At 36.7% G+C, this 19898-nt stretch overlaps 1 non-coding gene across 1 annotated transcript; it reads right to left on the reverse strand.

Annotated features, from left to right (window-relative positions):
- Positions 1-17816: 17816 nt before the first annotated feature.
- LOC131831012 (U6 spliceosomal RNA) lies at positions 17817-17925 on the reverse strand. Its single transcript, XR_009353531.1, has one exon. It is a non-coding gene; the product is annotated as a U6 spliceosomal RNA (small nuclear RNA).
- Between the last annotated feature and the right edge of the window lie 1973 nt (positions 17926-19898).

The following is a 19898-nucleotide window of genomic DNA, read 5'->3' on the forward strand; positions in this document are numbered from 1 at the left end:
TCTATTAAAAAGGTTGGGGGGAAGGAAGCAAAAGAAAAGGTAATTTTAGACTTAGAGGGGAATTTAGAAAACATGTAGTCTAACTCCCTAAAAGCTCCCACTTTTCAAATGAGCAACTTGAGCCCTAGTTAAGCCCATGGGTTTTGGAGGCAAACCGGCAGTGGGTCCCTACCACTAAATGACTCAGTGCTGCTGGACAAGGCCTGTGAACGCTCAGCCTCAGTGTTACCATCTATTAAAAGGGGGTGGAGGGGGGCGCCTGGGTGGCTCAGTGGGTTAAAGCCTCTGCCTTCGGCTCAGGTCATGATCTCAGAGTCCTGGGATCGAGCCCCACATCGGGCTTTCTGCTCAGCAGGGAGCCTGCTTCCTCCTCTCTCTCTGCCTGCCTCTCTGCCTATTTGTAATCTCTGTCTGTCAAATAAATAAATAAAATCTTAAAAAAAAAATAAAAGGGGGTGGAGAATACAGAATAGGACCTATAGATATAAAAGGATTAGATGAGAATGCATGCATAGGCTCCACAAGGCTGAAGTAGAAGTGCTAAATGAAAGTTAGCTGTTGTTACTGAAGTGTGCTCACTCCCCCATGTCATTTGTACTGGAGCTAGGATACTAAATACTTCCTGACTTTTCTTCCTATATTCTTTCCATTATACCAAAGTTTGAAAATTACTAGATTATTCTACCAATAGCCAATATCCAAAACCAAATCATTTAAGAGCAATTTATTTCCTATGATTTTGACTTTACAGCCAGAATGAACCTGTATTTAAGGTTTGAAACAGGTCTTATAATTAATCTGTCATTTCTAGACTTTAAGTCTTGCTAAGACAGTTCTTGTGTCTTGACCCCAGGGATGATTTTTCTTCCCTCTGAATTCTCACTCTTGCCCAACGTTCTATCTATTACGTGTGTTAATGTGATGGGATGATTCATTACATCTGCATGTCTTAGGTAACCAAATTTGAAAACAACTTCACAAAGCAACTAGCTTTTCATCTTTATCCAGAGTTTATCCTCCAAGAGAAATAGGGAATAGCTGCAGATCTTCCTTAGAAGTTTGATAGCATTCTTTCCGCATGGTGAATATGAATCGGCTCCTCTTGTGCGGGTGTTTTTGAGTTTATTTTATTTTTTTTAACTTTTTTTTTTTAAGATTTTATTTATTCGTCAGAGAGAGAGAGAGGGAGAGCGAGCACAGGCAGACAGAGTGGCAGGCAGAGGCAGAGAGAAGCAGGCTCCCTGCCGAGCAAGGAGCCCTATGTGGGACTTGATCCCAGGATGCTGGCATCATGACCTGAGCAGAAGGCAGCTGCTCAACCAACTGAGCCACCCAGGCGTCCCTGTTTTTGAGTTTATATGATTATTTTTATTTTTTACTTCTCTAGATGTCATCATAGTAACACTTTGATTAGCAGCCAAAGAGGTTCTTTCTACAAAGGTACTATATGAGATTATCTAGATGATAATACAAAGCACTGAGGTATTCATAAGGAACACCTTGTAAGTGTATACTTATGCATTGCTCATGAGAGTGTTTGTTCACACAATCATTTTGGGGGAAATTTTGGCAAAATGTCTCAAAAGCCTTCATCCTTTGATCTAGCATTTCCATTGCCAGGAATTTACTCAATAGGAATCCTGAAACATATGCCCAAATATTCATTTATTAAAAATTAATCCAAAGTGTATAGATAGTCATGAAATTTTAAAAACAAGTGTCCAATTAATAATGGCTTAAAATTCAGTGCATCCATGTTTTGTATTCTTAAAATTCATGATTTAAAAGGATGACTACTTATAATGTCTTATGTGAAAATGATAGAGTCAAAGTGGTATGCATAGCAGGGTTACAGTATTATAAAAATGATTGTGTATATACACGCATTAAGTTTTTTTTTAACTTAAATTCAATTTGCCAACATAGAGTACACTGTTTGTTTCAGATGCAGCGTTCAGTAATTCATCCGTTGCATATAACACCCAGTGCTCATCATGCTTCTTGATCACTTCAACCCAATTAACAAAGCATCATTCATACACTTATTTATTCCACTAATTCGTTCAGGCTCATGAGATTTGCAAATCTGTGGATATCTCAACTGAATGCCTTTCTTCAGAAACTGCTGCTATCAGAATATGAACTGTGAAGACAAATGGGAATACTTTAGAGCAGTTAATTTATGGCTTATTAGGATTGCTAGTGAATTGTATTAAATTAACCCTCAGTATTCAGACTGTGACAATGTAGATGTCGTGGCAGGGTTTCTGCAAAAGTTTTTATGAGTATTTTCAATGTGAGCTATTATTAGTGTTCATTCCTTTTCATTATATTCAATCCTTGTAAAATATAACAGTTTTAAATGAAAGTAGACAAAGTGGAAAGTTTTGTCTGCCTGATGTACTGTCGTGTGTTTGAAAGAGATCCAGATGTCATCAAGGCTGTTTTCCTAGTAACTCTGCCAACTTGTCATCCACTCTAGGCTTTGTGGCTTTGCAGCTTTGCAATTCCTTTATGTTCCACAGTACTGAAAGCCTTGTATTGGACCAACTATGCAGTAGACATGACAGAGAACAGTCATTTTCTAAGTCTTGTATCTCTTTTCCATTTCTACTTTGAGTAAAGTCTTTTGTGCTCCTGGAATGCCTGTCTCATAAGGGGTAAATGTAAGAAGGAAATTTACCTCTTGGGATCTAGTCATTTTATCCAGCTCTATTCTTTCTCAAAAAAGAAAAGGCTGAACTCATATGTAATGCAGAACTCATATGTAATACAGAAACCGAGGAAAGTGATTCTACTGAGATGGAGAAGATCAAATAATGAAGATTCCGGCAGCACTTTTTTCAACCCACTGGCAGATCCCGGCGGTATGAGGGTGAGAGGCTTAATGTTCTCCTGTTCGGTGCCCTCAAGACAGTGGGAGTGGTCAGGGATGCACACCCATTGAACTGATGGGGGGCATTCCACCACCAAGAAGCTATTCTCCAAACTCAGCGCTCTGGACTTTAAGTAAGAAAGGGAAAGGAAGAATGGGTCCAATGGACTAATGTCAACACTGAGAAACCTGGCTGGATGCAGGGCAGGGTGGCTTTGTGTGAAGCTGGCAGGCAGCCTGGAGTATTCCTGCGGAAAAGGGGAGCTTTTGAAGTCTTCTTTTTCTCTTGCTGTGAGAAAATAACAGCATCCTCCAAAGCCATGTATTGTCCAAGGGATAGCATCACTACAATGCCCAGAGAATAAAGAGCTACAAAAATAAGAAAGATGGGACACATGGGTGGCAGCGTCATTAAGTGTCTGCCTTCAGCTCAGGTCACAATCCCAGGGTCCTGGGATCGAGCCCCAAGTTGGGGTCCAGCTCCCTGCTCAGCAGGGAGTCTGCTTCTCCCTCTGCCTGCCACTCCCCCTGCTTGTACACTCTCTCTCTCTCTCTCTCTCAATCTGTCAAATAAATAAATAAAATCTTGAAAAAAAAAAAGAAAGAAGGAAGGAAGGAAGGAAGGGAGGAAGAAAGGAAGGGACTTAATCTATACCTACGTCTTTCCTTTGGGCAAATTCTCCATTATGATTGAACACTTACTATGTTTGATTTGTCCATTACTTTATATATTTTCTATATAATTCTTTAAAAAAAAAAAAAAAACAGTTTCAGAGAAGCTAAGTAACTTGTTGGACATCCCATAGCCAGCAGACGTAGGATTAGGATCTGAACTCAGTTCTGCAACACCACCAGGCTCACTCTCCTTTCACGAAAGATAGTACTAATCATCCAAGAGGAAAATAATGTTATCTTCAAGTTGATTTGTAAAGAATGGTGTATGATTAAAATCATTTTAAGAACTTTAGTGTTCTTGTGTATTTAGGACTACACGATACATTTATGTAGTCAACATTTTTTTTGAATGTTTACCATTTTTAAGACATACTTAGATAAAATTAAATAGTTGAAATTTGTAATATTGGAAATTCAAATTTTACAAGCAGCTTACTTCAGATATTGGAATGAATCTCCTCTGGACTCATTTTAAAATTATGCTAAAATGTAAGAATCCCCTGAAGTTGGAATATGCCCCTAAATGCAAACGCATTTGGTTATTAGTATTCTTCAGCTACTAGCAGGCCGCAGAGTACAGCAATGAAAAGAGTGAAAACATGAAAGAATCAAGGAAAGGCAGAAGGGTTATAAATGAAGCCATGAAAGTAAATTGTTCTTCTACCTTTTACTGATGCTATGTGATGTACTAGGCAGAGTACAATTTGCACTCTTTAAAAACCATCTCTACATGAAAACATCAGAGACTTTATCTTTCCCAGTAAACACTTATGATTGTAGACCAGGATAAGAGACAAAACTGTTTATCAAAGACTAGTCCTTTTATGGAGAAAGAACAAATAAGAGGTTTCCTCACATTGAACTGAATCAAACAAAGTGGCTTAAATGTAAAGAGTTCCAACTGAAATAAATACTTAAAAACCTTGATTAGGAATGTAAATTCACATAGTCTCTGACCACTTAAAGCATATACTGATTCAAAGAGAAAGAAGTATCTTACTCAAAAATATCGTGTGTAAAATAAGACAAGTATCCTCTTATATCAAATACTGGATGTTTTCTAAAGTATTTGGTCTGGGCAATATCGTGAAATGGTATTTTAACTTGTCTTTCCAGATTCTAAATGTTTTTAAACTGATTGATTTTGGAACAAAAGAAAATAGTATTTACAGTATTTCAATTTTCTCAAAATGTGTGACAAATTATTTTGATAGCTACATGCCATATTATTTTTTTTAATTTATTCATTTATCTTTGAATTTAGGTTTCCACTTCAAAATCATTTAATTATATATGAACTAGTTTATGTTTATCCTTGGTGATATGGTCAGTCATATTTATACTTGATTAAGGATTTTTATTCTTTGGTCATATTTTAAAATGCTTCTAACAACGAGGATTGTAATAAATGGCCATTTTATGACTAGACATAGTCATCCATAAGTGATTCATATGAAAAATATTTTGATCTTTGAGAATTGTGCTTCCCTTTTAAGTTCAAAGCTAGAGCTTATACCAATAAAACAGTTTGATGGAAAATACAACTATAAAGCACTTTACATTGACCTTTATATGAAGAATGTGCTCAAAAATATTGAACTGACTGAAACATAATTACGTTTGACATACTAAAACCTCTCTAGGAATTTTCATTATGATCTTTCCTTTGGGCAAATGGAACAAGTCTGACCTTTCGTACATTTTAGTTTGAATCTTATGTCATAATGCATTATTTCAGAGCAAACTGGAAATACAATAAGAGTATCTCTTCCAGTGACATGAAATGACATAGAAGAGTTAAAACTAAGTTATCCAGAGATTAAACATTTCAGCTTTCCACCACCAAAGCTATGATTGAAAATCTTGTTCAGAATAACTATTATTGTTTGGTTGTCCTTTCAGTTGTCTTCTGGCTTTGGCCCTTCAAGCCAGGCCACAGATCAGCTTGAGACAGCAGCAACACCTAAGGCCATTGTTTGGGGTCCCTCTCCCACTGCTCCCTAGGATCCCCAGTTGCTTTAGCCCTCTGGTTGACCTTTCTTGACTTGACATACCAACTTGCAGGTAGTAGTATTTCCACATTTTGCTTTGGTCAGTTGTAACCAGTTTTAGCTGACTCTTTTCTTTTTTTTCCTCAAGGATCTTTCTGGGCACAATGCCTTTCCAGGGCTCGGAGATCTTGCTAACATTCTTGGGTGTCTGCCTCTCAGTTTTGACTTTAACAAATGTGAATTTAAAATGTTCTGAGAATCAAACTCACTTCACCTAATGCAAGCTGAATTTTAGGGGGTTAGGACAGATCCACGCAAGGCAGTGTTTCCAAATTTGAAAAGCAACTTGGATCACCAGCTGTGCTTTTCCTTTTCCTTCAGAATAGTTGACCTCAGTAAGAACATCTATCTTAAAACAAGATATAGGTTTAGAGATATTGAAACTAGGAAATTCTTACAAAAAGATGGCTTGTTCCCCAGGTTTGTGGAAGTGAATTTTGATAATAACAAGTCAGGTTGGGTTGGGTAATCACAGAATGGGGTATGGATAAATGTTATTTTTATTTCTCAGAATACTATAATCTGACCTTTCCTGAAGAGTTTAATGTACTGAGTCAAATTGACAAAGTGCGAGGTGGGTAAAATACTGATGACAGCTGAGGACATTTAATAGCCACTACATATCCTTGGGTATCCCGGGGTTACTCCAGTTCACAACTGTTAGTACCACGTGTAATATTGATGATGAATTGAAACCCAAGCAGAATCATGGAAGTTGGTCTAGAAATGGTACTATGTGAGCTTGCTTAGGTCTTTTCTATAGCTTCTATTTCTTTGTTTTCCTTTCTTATTTCTTAAATTTGTATCTTTTCCTGTACAATATATGCTATATTGATATATTAGCATTGACATATATAATGTAATTATAAATGATAAAGTTATATACAATACATCCCAACTGCTCTATTTGCTGATGTATTCATTAGGTTCTCTCCCTGTCTTGGCAGTTATAAATAATGCTGCTATGAACGTGGGGGACTAGATAACTCTTTAGCAATGTTTTCATTTCCTTTGGGTATATATCCAGAAGTGGAACTGCTGGATCATATGCTAGCTTTACTTATTTATTTATTTATTTATTTGGATTGTTTGAGGAAACTTCATACTGTTTTCCACAGTGGCTTTACCAGTTTACATTCCCACCAACAGTGCCCCCAAATTCTCTTTTCCACATCCTTGCCAGTGTTTGCTACCTCTTGTCTTTTTAATAATAGCCATTCTATGAGGTGATATCTCATTGTGGTTTTGGTTTGCATTTCACTGATGATGGGTGATGTTGAGTACATTTTACTGTACCTGTTGGCCCTTCATATATTTTCTTTAGGAAAATGTCTAGTCAGGTCCTTTACCAATTTTTTAATTGGATTATTTGGGGAATAATTTTGCTGTTGAGTTGTATGAGTTCATTATATATTTTGGATATTAACCCCTTATCAGATATATCATTTTAAATATTTTTCCTCTTCCATGGGTTGCCATAACATCTATTTCTTTGCTAAGATTTTCTATTTTTTTTCATTTAATTCAAGATGATTTGTATAATTGATTATGATGAGTGATTTTCTGTTGTATTCTGGACATTTGGGTTATCATGTTAGAAAACTCTTGATCCTTTTTATACCTTATACTGTTTATAAAAGGTATACCTTTTATACCTTTTTATACCTTATACTATTTCAGAAGGCAGTATAGGTTGAGCTTATATGTTCTGGTCTACTTTTGTGCTTTATGTCCAATGACAGTTTGGTTTTTGAGCCCTTGCAGTGTTATTCTGATCAGCTTCCTTCTCTGATGCTGTTAAGGTTATTGCTCAATCCATTCTGGTACCACTTGTGGAGATAGAAAGCACTTATTTCCTTGGGCTGCCTATTGTTGCTGGGTGATTTTCTGGGGAAGATGTCATTGAGAAGTAGGGAAAAATGAGTGTATGCATATGGAGTATATACATTTGCCTGCTGCAAACCTTCCATTTGAGTCAGATAATCAGATAGAATCATGAAGATAGATGTTAATGTTGGTTCCATTCAGAGTCCTTGGAACAATCAGAAAAATTATGTCTTAAGTTTTCCATGAGCCAGTTCCAACATCAGAGATGAGGAGGGCCTCATTGTTACTGTTATTTGTTGAACAAATATCTCTCTAATTTACATCCACCTGACTTAGATACTTTGACCTTTTCCTTGTTTATTCAACAAGGAGTTTTGGACACAGTTCTCTTCTATAAGGTGTTCTAAGGCACAGATATGCAAAGTTTATTTACATGTCACTAATATTTTCTAGTGATGCATTTATTTTAAATTAATTTTCCTCTAACAACAATCATTATGTTTGCCACATGGAAGAAGATTTCAACAAAGTTGCAAACAACTTAATGTATACTGGGCACTGTGCAAAATGCTGGAAATGCAAGGATCAAAAAAATAATAGCAGGGATCTGGCTCCCAAGGATTATGAGTATAACAGAAGAAAAAGTACCTGTACACATGAACAAATTGTTACATATAGTATTATAGATACAATATTAAAAATACAGGCAAAGCCAGAGGTTCTACATAAGAATTGATTTTGATAGCAGCTGAATCAGGAAAGACTCGCCAGAGCAACTGATATTTGAATTATGCTGAGAATAAATAGGAATTAATCACATGGGAAGAGAGGGAAGGCATGCCAGGTTTAGCAAGGTTCATGTGCCAGGTCACAGAGGTGTGGAGCAGTAATGGGATTTGGGAGTTACAAATAGCTCTGTGTTGTTCAAGTACCAAAGGATGTCAGAGGAGACCATGAAGGGCTCTGCATTTTATGAAAAGGAGGTTCGACTTCATTCATTAAGAAATTGGAAACATAGGATAGATTTTAAGGTGAGAAAATATGGTATGATCCAATTTGCATTTTCAAAGAAATGACTGCTCATTATAAGTAATACTTAACACCCATTTAACAAATTTAAATTTACAAGCTCATATTTAATCATACTGCCCCTTCAAAGAGCAAAAGAGCTCTAATACCATACAAATTTAAACATAAAGAACCCTCCACTTAGGTGTCACTTATGTGTGCCCACCCCTTAGGTGGGGCTCATGTAAGAATAGCTAGAAGTGGAGAGAGAACATGGGTTCATCTGAAAAAGAGGAAATTGCCCTTTTTTTGCAGATTTTCTAGTAAGCATTGATGCAAATGAAAGGATTACTCCTTGGTTGCTTTCAGTTGTCTTGTCCCACCAGCCCTTCCTAATGGAGGAGAGACCTTGCCCTCTGTAAGCAGAGAAGGTGGTTGTTTGTGCTGTTAACTTAGGTCTCACATATGTCTTCCTGACAACTCTGCATTAAGGCAGGCTTCATGCCCTATTTCCAGATGAGAATTGAATGCAAAGTACACATAAAAGGGGGAAATTTAGGTGATATGTGCAATAAAATGTATTCACCCATCACTGGTTTTCTCTTATAAATATTTAACTGTAAGGATATTTTTAGGTTGCTTGATAACAGTGATTATCGGAGAAAGGTCAACGGATCGTAGCTACAAGGTATATAGGACCTTGTAGGTGGGAGGCAACTTCTCTCCTTCCCCCTGTTTAGTCCTTCTCTAAACCCTCTGACACAGAGAAGCAGTCAGGCTGCTGACTGTATGAATGTGGGTTCTACCCCCGGTTTACACAGATTCCACAGACCATAGCTATTACTTCAAAAGCACATCAGCCTGGATTTTATGGGGAGAAATATAATTTCTGTTGGCATCTTTAATTCTTTATAGAAAGTACCTTGCTTGAGGAAAGCAGCAGAATGCAAGCAGTTGATAAATAGAAAAATACGGCATCTCTGTGCCTCATGGATATGACCTCCAGAGATAAAATGCAAATCTCCGGGGCGCCTGGGTGGCTCAGTGGGTTAAAGCCTCTGCCTTCAGCTCGGGTCATGATCCCAGGGTCCTGGGATTGAGCCCCACATCGGGCTCTCTGCTCAGCAGCGAGCCTGCTTCCCCCCCTTTCATTCTGCTTGCCTCTCTGTCTTGTGATCTTGTGATTTCTCTCTGTCAAATAAATAAATAAAATCTTTAAAAAAAATGCAAATCTCCTTTGTGTAACTGACATTTAGTCTGTTAGCCATTTTTAATAAAAGAGTAGAGAAGTTTCTCCCCTGTGGCTTTTGCTGGTACTTTTTATAGCCGTGGTGTGGTAGGAAGTAGGCCCCAAGTTCCCTTGGCAACAAGTAGGGTAGAAGCGATACACAGAAATCTGAATCATCAGTGAATCATCTGAGGATTTCTGTTTCCAATCCTTGGAAATAATTTACTGATTGTTTTTAACTATGTGATGTTTGCTGACTCTAAGCGAACATGCAGAGAGCATAAAAGTTTACTTTGGTCAATCATTTAAGGAAAGTTCTGAATGTTCCAAGTGGACCTTCATACTGATACCCCAAAAACACTTTTGTTTTTTTTTTAATTAAGAGAGTACTCACATTGGAGGGGAACAGATCAGTACACCAAGGCATCAGCAGTGGGGGACGGTCCCCTTCTACAAAGAAAACCAATGTCTCCAGCAAGATGTTTCAGGACACTGCTCCAAGAAAACTAAATTTTTCTTTGTATCAAGGAAAGGCGATGTCTGTACAGTTTGATGCTAGTCATAGAGAAAATCTGCAGACACTTGAAAAGAGAATTGACGTGGCTCACATCTGAAACGTGTGCACACATACCCACATGCACACACACAAACTGAAACTTCTGGACATCAGTTGCTCAGTTTCTCTTGCCTATTTTCCCCCACTGATACATCTCTTATATGATCTCTTCATCTCCCTTTTTGTTGCTATGACCTTATTTCAGTTTAACACTTTGTCTTCTTGACTCGGATTGTCCTTTTCTTGATTCTTTGTGCAGAGAGAAAAACAACCTCCCCCCAAAATGTTTTTTTCTCATGTCAGCATTCAGTAAAAACTCATTAATGGTTCGGTGGTTTCTTGAGGACCATGGCTTACTTATCATTGTATTTGCACCTTAGTGGGGGTGCCTAACCTGTAGAAGATGTTCAATAAGTAATTCATTGAATGATTTATAATTTTTGTATTTTGGCTTCTCTGCCTCCCACATTAAACCTAAATCTACTCGAGAGTGGAAGTCTGATGTCATATCTTTGTTTCCCTTGCTCCTACCATGGTCTCCATGTTCATCCAACATTTATTGAGACAGTGAATGAAATTCAAATCCTGGAAATCCTCAGTCGTAGTCTCCTCTCCCTGAATGATCTCATTTGCCGACCCTCCTGTGAGGTGAGCGTTTGTACCAGTCAGGCTCCCCTGAATCTCTGCTACCATTTCCCTCAGATGAATTACCACCACCATTGTGACTACCTACTCTTGTTCTAGCCTCTTTCTGAGCCCATCTTGTCTCATTGTATCCACCATGAGAGAGACTTCTTGATTCCTCCAGTCCTTCCAAGTCTCACGTTTATCAAACTCCTCAAGTCTGTGGGCTTTATTCAAATGTTGTCCCTCATGCATTCATCTCTAGTTTACCTCCTGTTTGCCTCCTGTTTCCTAAACCTCTATCTCTCACATGTCGATGACACTAATATCCTTCATCTCTAGCTCTGTATCTCCTCAGTGCAACAAATCTTGATGTTTTATAAGCTCTTCAGTCCCAAAAATGTTTCAAAATTGGTTCATATTGTTAAACATATTGTTAAATTTTATAGGTGTGTTAATTATTTTTAGGGTTTTGTTGTTGTTGTTGTTATAGTGAGTCCTTTTGCCCTTAGGGATTCATATTAAAACAGTTAAGGATGAAATGATGGGTGATTTCACATTTATTTCAAAATAATACAGAAGGTAATAAAAAGGAGCTATGCTCTTCTATGTAGTGTGTGTCTGAAATGTTTTTCTAATACAAATTCCTTAAAACTTAATTCATTTTTTTCCTTTCTTATTCCCTTCAGCCACTTTGAACCCACTCCTCCTTTGTTTTAAAGCATTCTTGCCCCCCTATTCCAGTCCCAACCTTCTGGGACATTCTCTAGGGTGTGGGAGCAGAAACTGACGTGGGAAACTAAGCCAGTTTAACTGCTGATGTGATTAGTGCCCAAATTGAAGATCCTGGTGTCAAGCCAAGTGGCTAAAAAAACTTTTAAAGCAAAAGCCGAGAGCAGCTATGTTCTGAAAGAAAACAGGAGAACTGGGCGTTTACCCCTCCACCCCACCATGTTTTCAGTTTTGTGATTTTCTAAAAACACGACTGGGAAAACATCCAGAATCAATTGTCATGTTGTGGTCTTTGCCTGAAGTATCTTTCCCTTTTCTTATCTCTTTGGAAATTACCTACTTAAGCTTCATTTGAGACTCCTCAACCATCCCTTTTTGTAGTGCTCCCTGGACTCTGCCTCCCACAGGGAGAATTAAATGCTTCCTCATCAATATTCACATACAACATTATTCCTACTTCCTTTTTTACACCACCTCCATGGAGCGAAGTTATTAGCTACGGGTGTCCTTCTGGCATTGCACTGCTCTGCAGAGAGAACGCAGACTACCTGCCCCAGACTGTAAGCTCTGTCTTCCTCTCCTTGGTTCCACAGTCAGCACAGAGCTTGAAAAGAGTAGATGTTTGATGAAAGGTGAAAAGTGATTGAGAGAGAATTTATTATTTTTTAATACATGAAGCTCCTCTTTTCTGCTACTATTCATATATTGGAAGTCTTCTTTTCTAGTCTCCCCATCCAAAAGTACTCCTTCTCACTCTGAGTTCACTGAACCTTTTCCCCTCTCACAATATGTACCACGATCTGATTTGGTTTTGGTCTTCTCTCCTTTGCTGTCCATGACTTGTGAGAGCAATGACCATTCCTTTTCCTCCTCCTCCTCTCTACAAAGCCCGCTCGGGGTTTGGTTCCGAGCACACATGAACATTTCATCAAATTAAATACCGAAGAGTAAAGAACAAAGGAAGAGTCTCTGTTTCCCACCTGAGGTCAGCCATATTGCATATTTGATGTCCCTTCTTTGCTCAAATAATTTCATGACCTTCGTTATTCATAGAGGGAATAAAGATGTCTATAAACAGACAGCCACAATTCACAGAATACAATAATTGTCCTTTAAGGCTTCCAGAACTAAGCAGCACACATGCCTCCCACGTAATCAGCTGTTGCCCACAAAAACACAACAGTGGCGGGTTTGCATCTCCACTTGAGAGTTGAGGAAACTAGGGCTGCATGAGCAACAGGTTCAGGAACAGAGCTCCAAATTTCATCACAAGACTTTTAAATCCCACTCCAAGGTCCTTCCCACTTCTACCACAGCTTCCTATGTGTAAATGATAGAAGACAGAGCTCCTCTGGTACATCTCTGCCATTACAGGTCTTTAAAGAAGCATTATGATGGAGAGAGCAAGGAGAAAAGGTCTGATGCCAAACTCTGTTTCATTGCTGGCTCCGCTGAGCCCCAGGACCCTGGGTCAGCCAACAGTCCTGGTGGAGAGGAAAGAAACCTGCTTTATAAAGTGAAGCCTGGCACTTGATATAAGAGACTCATAGGCATTGCTGTGGAGGATTCTTGCCACCTAATATGCTTACTCTGTGCCTCAGTTTCCATATCAGTAATTAAGCATGATAATGTTCCCTATCTCATACAGTTGTGCTACAGATTACAGGAGCTAATAATATACACAAAGCATTTACGACAGTGCCTGGTACATAGAAAGCCCTATGTAATGGTTTGTTTTGTCCCCACTTTGATCATTTGTTTTGAAATAGAGCACATACAATGCATTTTGTACAGTATGAAAGGCAGAAATACTAAGTGACTTTTTGGGGTCAGTTTTTGAGACAAGGCCCAAGATATTTGTGGCATTCACATCTAAAATCTCTCTCCTGTTCTCCACAACTTTTCCAAACACAGTTTGCAAAATCAGATTGGACATTGTACAGAAATAGCTTTTCTCCTAATATTTCAGTACTTCCAGTTCCATTCCAGCTGGAGTTAGAAATAGTGTTGCATGCCGAAATTTAAAATTATGTAAAAAAATGTGATCCAAAACTTATTTTTTTTTAATTCATTGTCAGGAAAAGTGATGGTTCATGTGTAAAATAAAAACAATCTTGACAGTTATTTGATATCACTGGAGTATGAATTACTCACCTCATCATCATCTTGGGAGCTATCCTGATGTCTGGTTATAAAACAAAAACTAGCTGAACTGTAAAAATGCTATATAACTTGTTGAATCATCGAATAAGTAACAATCAGTTGAGTACTTTCTTACATGAGGCAGTATTCTAGAAGAAGGACACACAGCCCGTGTGCTCTGCAGGAAGCTACTTTACAGGTGTAAGGAGATAGGAAACAAGCATGTAAATAGCAGGATGACAGATCTGATGGTGGGAGTTAGGGAAGAAATGTACAGGGTGATATCTACTAGATTAGTGGGAAGATGGAAGAAGAACATTAAGGTAATTTCGGAAGTTTTCAGCCACAACCTGAAAGATCAGAAGCATAAAATTTTACAACATTATATCGTGAAAGACATAGTACAGAAATATCAACCATAGGTAACTTACCAACAGTATTTTGTTGCTGTTGTTCATCTTACCTACGTATGTGTTTCCTATCAGTAAATTTGATTTGGTTCAAATGTAGTTAGAATAGCTTAGACAAAGGTCAGATATGACCCACGATGTATATCTCTTTCTCTCTTTTAGTATACAAGTAATACTCATTATTTAAAAAAAAAAAAAAAAACTTTGGAAACTAAAAATTTTAAATAAAACTTACCCACAATTCAAAAACGTAAATGTAAATTTTACTCATATGTTTATCTATTTATCTATTCCTAATGCAGATTTTTTTTTTTTAAGTTCTGTTTGTGGTTATTTAACCTTTGTGAAATGAGGTTAAAGTAGGTAGCTGGCTCCACATAGAAAAAAAGAGAAGCAGAAGCAGAGGTCATGCTGATAGTCATAGTTCACATGGTAAGAAGCGTATTTTGGTTTGAAAATTAGGATTGATCACACACACACACACACACACACACACACACACACACACAAAACGTTGTCGTGGTCAGAACAGTAGGGACAGAGAAATGCTTTGATTTCAACTATTGCCAAGTCTTACAACCCCCAAGCAATTGAGCCAAAAAAAAAAGATACAGGCCCACCCCACGTAGGAAGTAGTAACCTTGAAGGAGAGGGACCTGGAGAAACTAGCCTTGTTCTCATAAGCAGAAGCTGGAGTGGGTGGTGGTGGTGGTGACAGTGACATTGGCGATGAGCTTCCTGGCGCTTACACAGTCCCAGCTGAGCCCCAGCCAAGGACAAGAGCAAAGCCATGAATATCTTTGTCATTGGCATCATTGAGACCTACTTCCTCCTTAACTGTCAACATGCTTGCTTCCTTCTCTCTCTCCACCTTTCAGTCTGAGGAGCGGAGAGGTTACAATTTGCTTTTCAAGGTGATACTCATCTCACAGACTTCAGTACCACCTTCTGTCGGAAAGTGTCCTGTTGTGCTTTAGGGGCTCAGAGTACACACACAGTCTCCACTTTGACCTTAAGAATAAACCAAAAAAAAAAAAAAAGGGGGAAAGGAAAACCAAAGTACAGGAGCAGTCAATTCTTCGAAGGAGGAGCCCGTAGGAAATTAGAGGAGAAATGATTGGGCTATTGTTAATTGTTCTCTCATTTTTAACTTTACACAATAAAGAGATTTTTCACTTTAGCAGTATCTACTGTCAAAGAACCAAATTAGGCTAAAGCGCTGACATAGGGTAGGGCAGGTGAAAAAAAGTATATTGTTTTATCACAGGAGTCACTTGACAGTTATTTCTTTCCTTTCAAATAGAGGTTAGCAGGTAAGTAGGTAGAAGATGGAAAGGCGCAAGTATTTATATATACGTGTGCATGCTCATTCATTAATATAAATGGAATCCTGTATCTTGTCTTTTTCACTAACCATAAGCATCTTCCCCTGTCATGAATTCATCTTCAAAAACATCTTACTGAATAGAAAAAAATCTATTATCATACAGATGAACTCTACAGATTGTTTAACCAAAAGTACCCTATTGCTTGGCCCCGTTGCTGGAATTTTAGTTTGTCCATAATGTTGTAAATGATGGTATAATGAATATCTTGGGATATTAATCTTCTTCCAGCTGCTACCTTTTTGAAAAAATCCCTAGACATAAATCCACTTTGAGCAGTTATTTGAGTATCTGTCAAATTTCTTGACCCACACTGTTAAACTGCTCTTCCAATACCAATGTGAAGGAAGACCCTTCTCACTAACCCAGCAGTATTAGCTATTTTCCAAAAAATCTTTACTGGCATTAATTTTAATAAAATTTAAGCTCTGAGTCACAGCTACTTTTCATTTTCCTTTCTATTTTTCCTATTTCTATCCTTTTGGGCATGAGGAGATCAAAATGGGATTCCTGGTAGAGCTAAAACATGCACAAAATGATCAGCAAGTGGGAAAAAAAAAAAGAGCATTTAGTTCTAAAAATATACACAAGATTGGTCTGTGTGTTTACTTTTAGGAAAATTGTTTTCTTAGGGCCATCTCAGTGACCTTGGGTTTTGAATCCTGCACAGCCAACATTAGCTGATTTTGAGCAGAGACATTCCTAGAACTTATTTAGGCACTAAATATACTTAAAATAATATGGACCCAGGGTTAACATATGCATTTAAGCTACAAAGAAGAACGTTTGGATAAAAGTTTGCCTCTCGTAATAACACAAAAATAGCATGGTTTAAATATTTTGATTTGCACTATAAATTATGCTTATTTAATTTAAAATGAAATAATTAATCCTTTGAAATATTTTGAAAACATTTTATTTTCCTAAAACATAGAATAAACTAAACTTGCTTGAGTCTGTAGAATTTCATCTAAACTGGGTAAAACAAATTCTTTCTTTCCCATTGTTGTCAACTCAGACAGCTGTTCTATTTCTAATAACATTTGATCTTCATATTTGTCATTTCCTTTGTAAAAATTATAAATTTGATTGATTATCCTTTCCCCACAATGTCTTTTTTAACTTATCTACCTATAATTTATCCATCCTTATACATCCTTATTTAAAATTTAAGTATTGTCTACAAGGCTAATCTACCTATAACAGTAATCCTGAATTTAATCCCCTTTACACAGCTAACCATTGCCATCAGGCTAATATGGGTACTTTAGACTTTGTTCTCTGCATTTGAAAAAACTGATAATTACAGAGAAAATGTATAGAGTTGTTTTGGTCTTTCTTTTTCATAAAAATTGTATCATCGTATCACTATCATGATACCAAAACCTGATTTTTTTCTTTATAAGTGCCTCTTTCCTTTAAACTGTTGCCTTACATTCCATTCCATAGATTAGGAGTCCCTCCATGTATAGATATTGAGACTACTTCCAGTTCTTTGTTGTTAAAAATTTTTTATTTAAGAATACATTCCAAATCCAAACATGAAAAAGATATAAATAATATAGTATAGTACTCTTATAATATTATGTTTAGATTATAATCATCTGAAATTTATCTTTATGAATACAAGATAGGAGCTAACTGTAACTTTCTAAATGAGTAAATAATTCTTCTAAAATTTGTATTAAAAAATGTACCCCTGGCACACCTGGGGGCTCAGTCAGTTAAGCTATCAACTTTTGGTCTGGGCTCCCATCATGGTCTCATGGGCAATGAGCTCAGGCTCCACATGGGGCTCCGCCCTCAGCAGGGAGTCTGCTTGACGGTTTTCTCCTTCTTCCCTTCTCTCCTTGCATGCATGCACAGTCCGTCTCTCTCTCTCTCTCAAAAAAATATATATATATATATATTTTTTAAAGTACCTCTTACCCCATTTATCTAAAATGCCACTTTAATCATGTTTTCAATTAGCATATGCTTTTGGGGCACCTCGGTGGCTCAGTGGGTTAAGCCTCTGCCTTTGGTTCAGGTCATGATCCCAGGGCCTTGGGATCGAGCCCCGCATCGGGCTCTCTGCTCAGCGGGGAACCTGCTTCCTCCTTTTTCTCTCTCTGCCTGCTGCTCTGCCTACTTGTGATCTCTCACTCTGTATCAAATAAAAAATAAAATCTTTAAAAAAATTTGCATATGCTTTCATTTATTTTTTAGACTCCTATCCCACTGATCTACTTATCAATTCCTATCCCACTAATATAATAATTTTATTATTATAATTCTATTTTTCAAATGTAGTAGACAATGCCATCCCTTCATTTTCTTTTATAGATTTTTCTTGGTTATTTTTGCACAGAGGCCATGCTCATCCTCTCTGTATCATTCTAACTTTAGTATATGTGCTGCCCAAATGAGTACTTATTATGAGTATTTATCTTTAAATATTCACTCCTCATTGTGGATTTTAGAATAGGTTTTAAATTCCCACAAAAATATTTTTTTACTAGTATTATACTAAAATAATAGGTTATTTTGGAGGTAACAGACATCATTAAAATATTAAACCTTCTCATTGATGAACAAAGTATTTTCCCCATTTATTTAGGTTTTTTTTAATACCTTCCCGTGAAGTCTAATTAGGATTATTCCTAAGTGTTTGATATGATTATTACTATTATGAATAGGCCTTTTGTTCTATTTTGTTTTATAATTGGCTTATAGATATGAATAAAATCTGAATATGAATAAAATGTGGATAAAAGCTACAGGTTATTATATGGTTGGGTTTGGCCATCTTGATTAAATTCCTTTATTTACCCCATTGAGGCTTTCATACAAATGTTGATACTCTCTGTATATTGCCACAGTTTTATAACTTCCTTTCTAAAATTTGAGTTTTTTCCTTGTTGTATTACATTGGCTTGGACCTCAAGTTGAAGGTTGAACACTTTTCTTCTTTGTCCATATGGGCCTGCTTCTAACAGTTTATCACTGAGGATAATTCTTGATGCGGGACTCTGGTAGATCCTTTTATAAAGTTGAGGAAATTACTCATATTTTTTATTTTACCAAAAGCTTTTAAAACTTGTTATAAACATCTTGAATTCATTTAGAATGCTTTTTTCAAATCAAGTAAGGTGATCAAATGGTTTTTCAATCTATAATACATTAATATAGTACATTCCATTGAAAGATTTATAATGTGAGGCCATTTTTGCAGTCCCAAGATAAAGCCCTATTTGGTTATGCTGTTTTTTTTTTCCCATATAATACATTGTTGGATGTAATGTGTTAGCATCTTATGATTTTGAGTCTATAGTCTGCCTTTTTAAAATAGAAACGAGAGGATTTGTTAATGCTTGCTCATAAAATAACCTGGGTCTATAGCTGTTGGTGAGGACTAAGAGAGGGCAAGTCATTATTCATTACCATTTCAATGTCTGTTAGTACTTTTTTGTCTTCTTAGATTTTCCAGGTCTCCTTTTGCTAATTTTAGTAATTTTTAAATCCTGTATAACTATGATGTTATATAGTCTGATTTTTAAAATCTGTGCCTTATTTTTCTTAATCACAATTTTCAAAGGTTTATCCATTTCATATGACCTTTTAATGATTTTTAAAAATTTTTGAACCATGTCAATTCATCAATCATTTTAATTTGCTTCATTTATTAATTGTTATATTTATCTTACTTGATTCCTTTCTTGGATTTATTTTTGCTCTTATTTTAGATTGTTGGAGTCATTGCTTGGTTCTTTTATTTTAAATCTAATTTTTTAATAAAGACATTTCAGATGACAAACTTTTCTCTAAGTATAGCTTTGTCAACATGTCACAAATTTTGATATGTTATGCTCTTATTTTGAATCAGTTCTAAACATACTTTTTTCAGTCTCTGCTATTATTCACTTCCATTTTCTTCTCTTATTTAATATGCTACAGACTAGGAAACCTTTTTATTCCTCTGATACTCAGGTAGAATACTTATTCCCTGAAAATAGAAAAGCCCTGCAGACTAGAGCAATCACACAATGACTAGAGATAGAATGATATACAATATTTATGAATATGAACTCTTAACTTACTCCCTGGAACAAATATTATACATTTAATGGTCTTTATTTTCCCCAAAAGACCAAACACTCCTTTGAGAAAGAAGAACAAGGGGCATTTGAGACTGGAACTGAATTCAAAGGGCAGCACTTAGCAAGGTCACATTATTATTATTATTTTCATTTCTAGGCTTTAGAAAAAGGCTGCTTCTAAGTATGCTAAAATCCAGTACCATCCATTTCATTGATTCTATTCATTCATTCATTCATTTATTCATTTACTTTAGGTTGATGGTTCCTTTGCATTGCCATGAATGAAATCAAAGCCCTAAATTGGTA

The sequence above is a fragment of the Mustela lutreola genome, chromosome 4 (genome assembly GCF_030435805.1).
Source record: "Mustela lutreola isolate mMusLut2 chromosome 4, mMusLut2.pri, whole genome shotgun sequence".
In the NCBI taxonomy this organism is placed as follows: Eukaryota; Metazoa; Chordata; class Mammalia; order Carnivora; family Mustelidae; genus Mustela; species Mustela lutreola.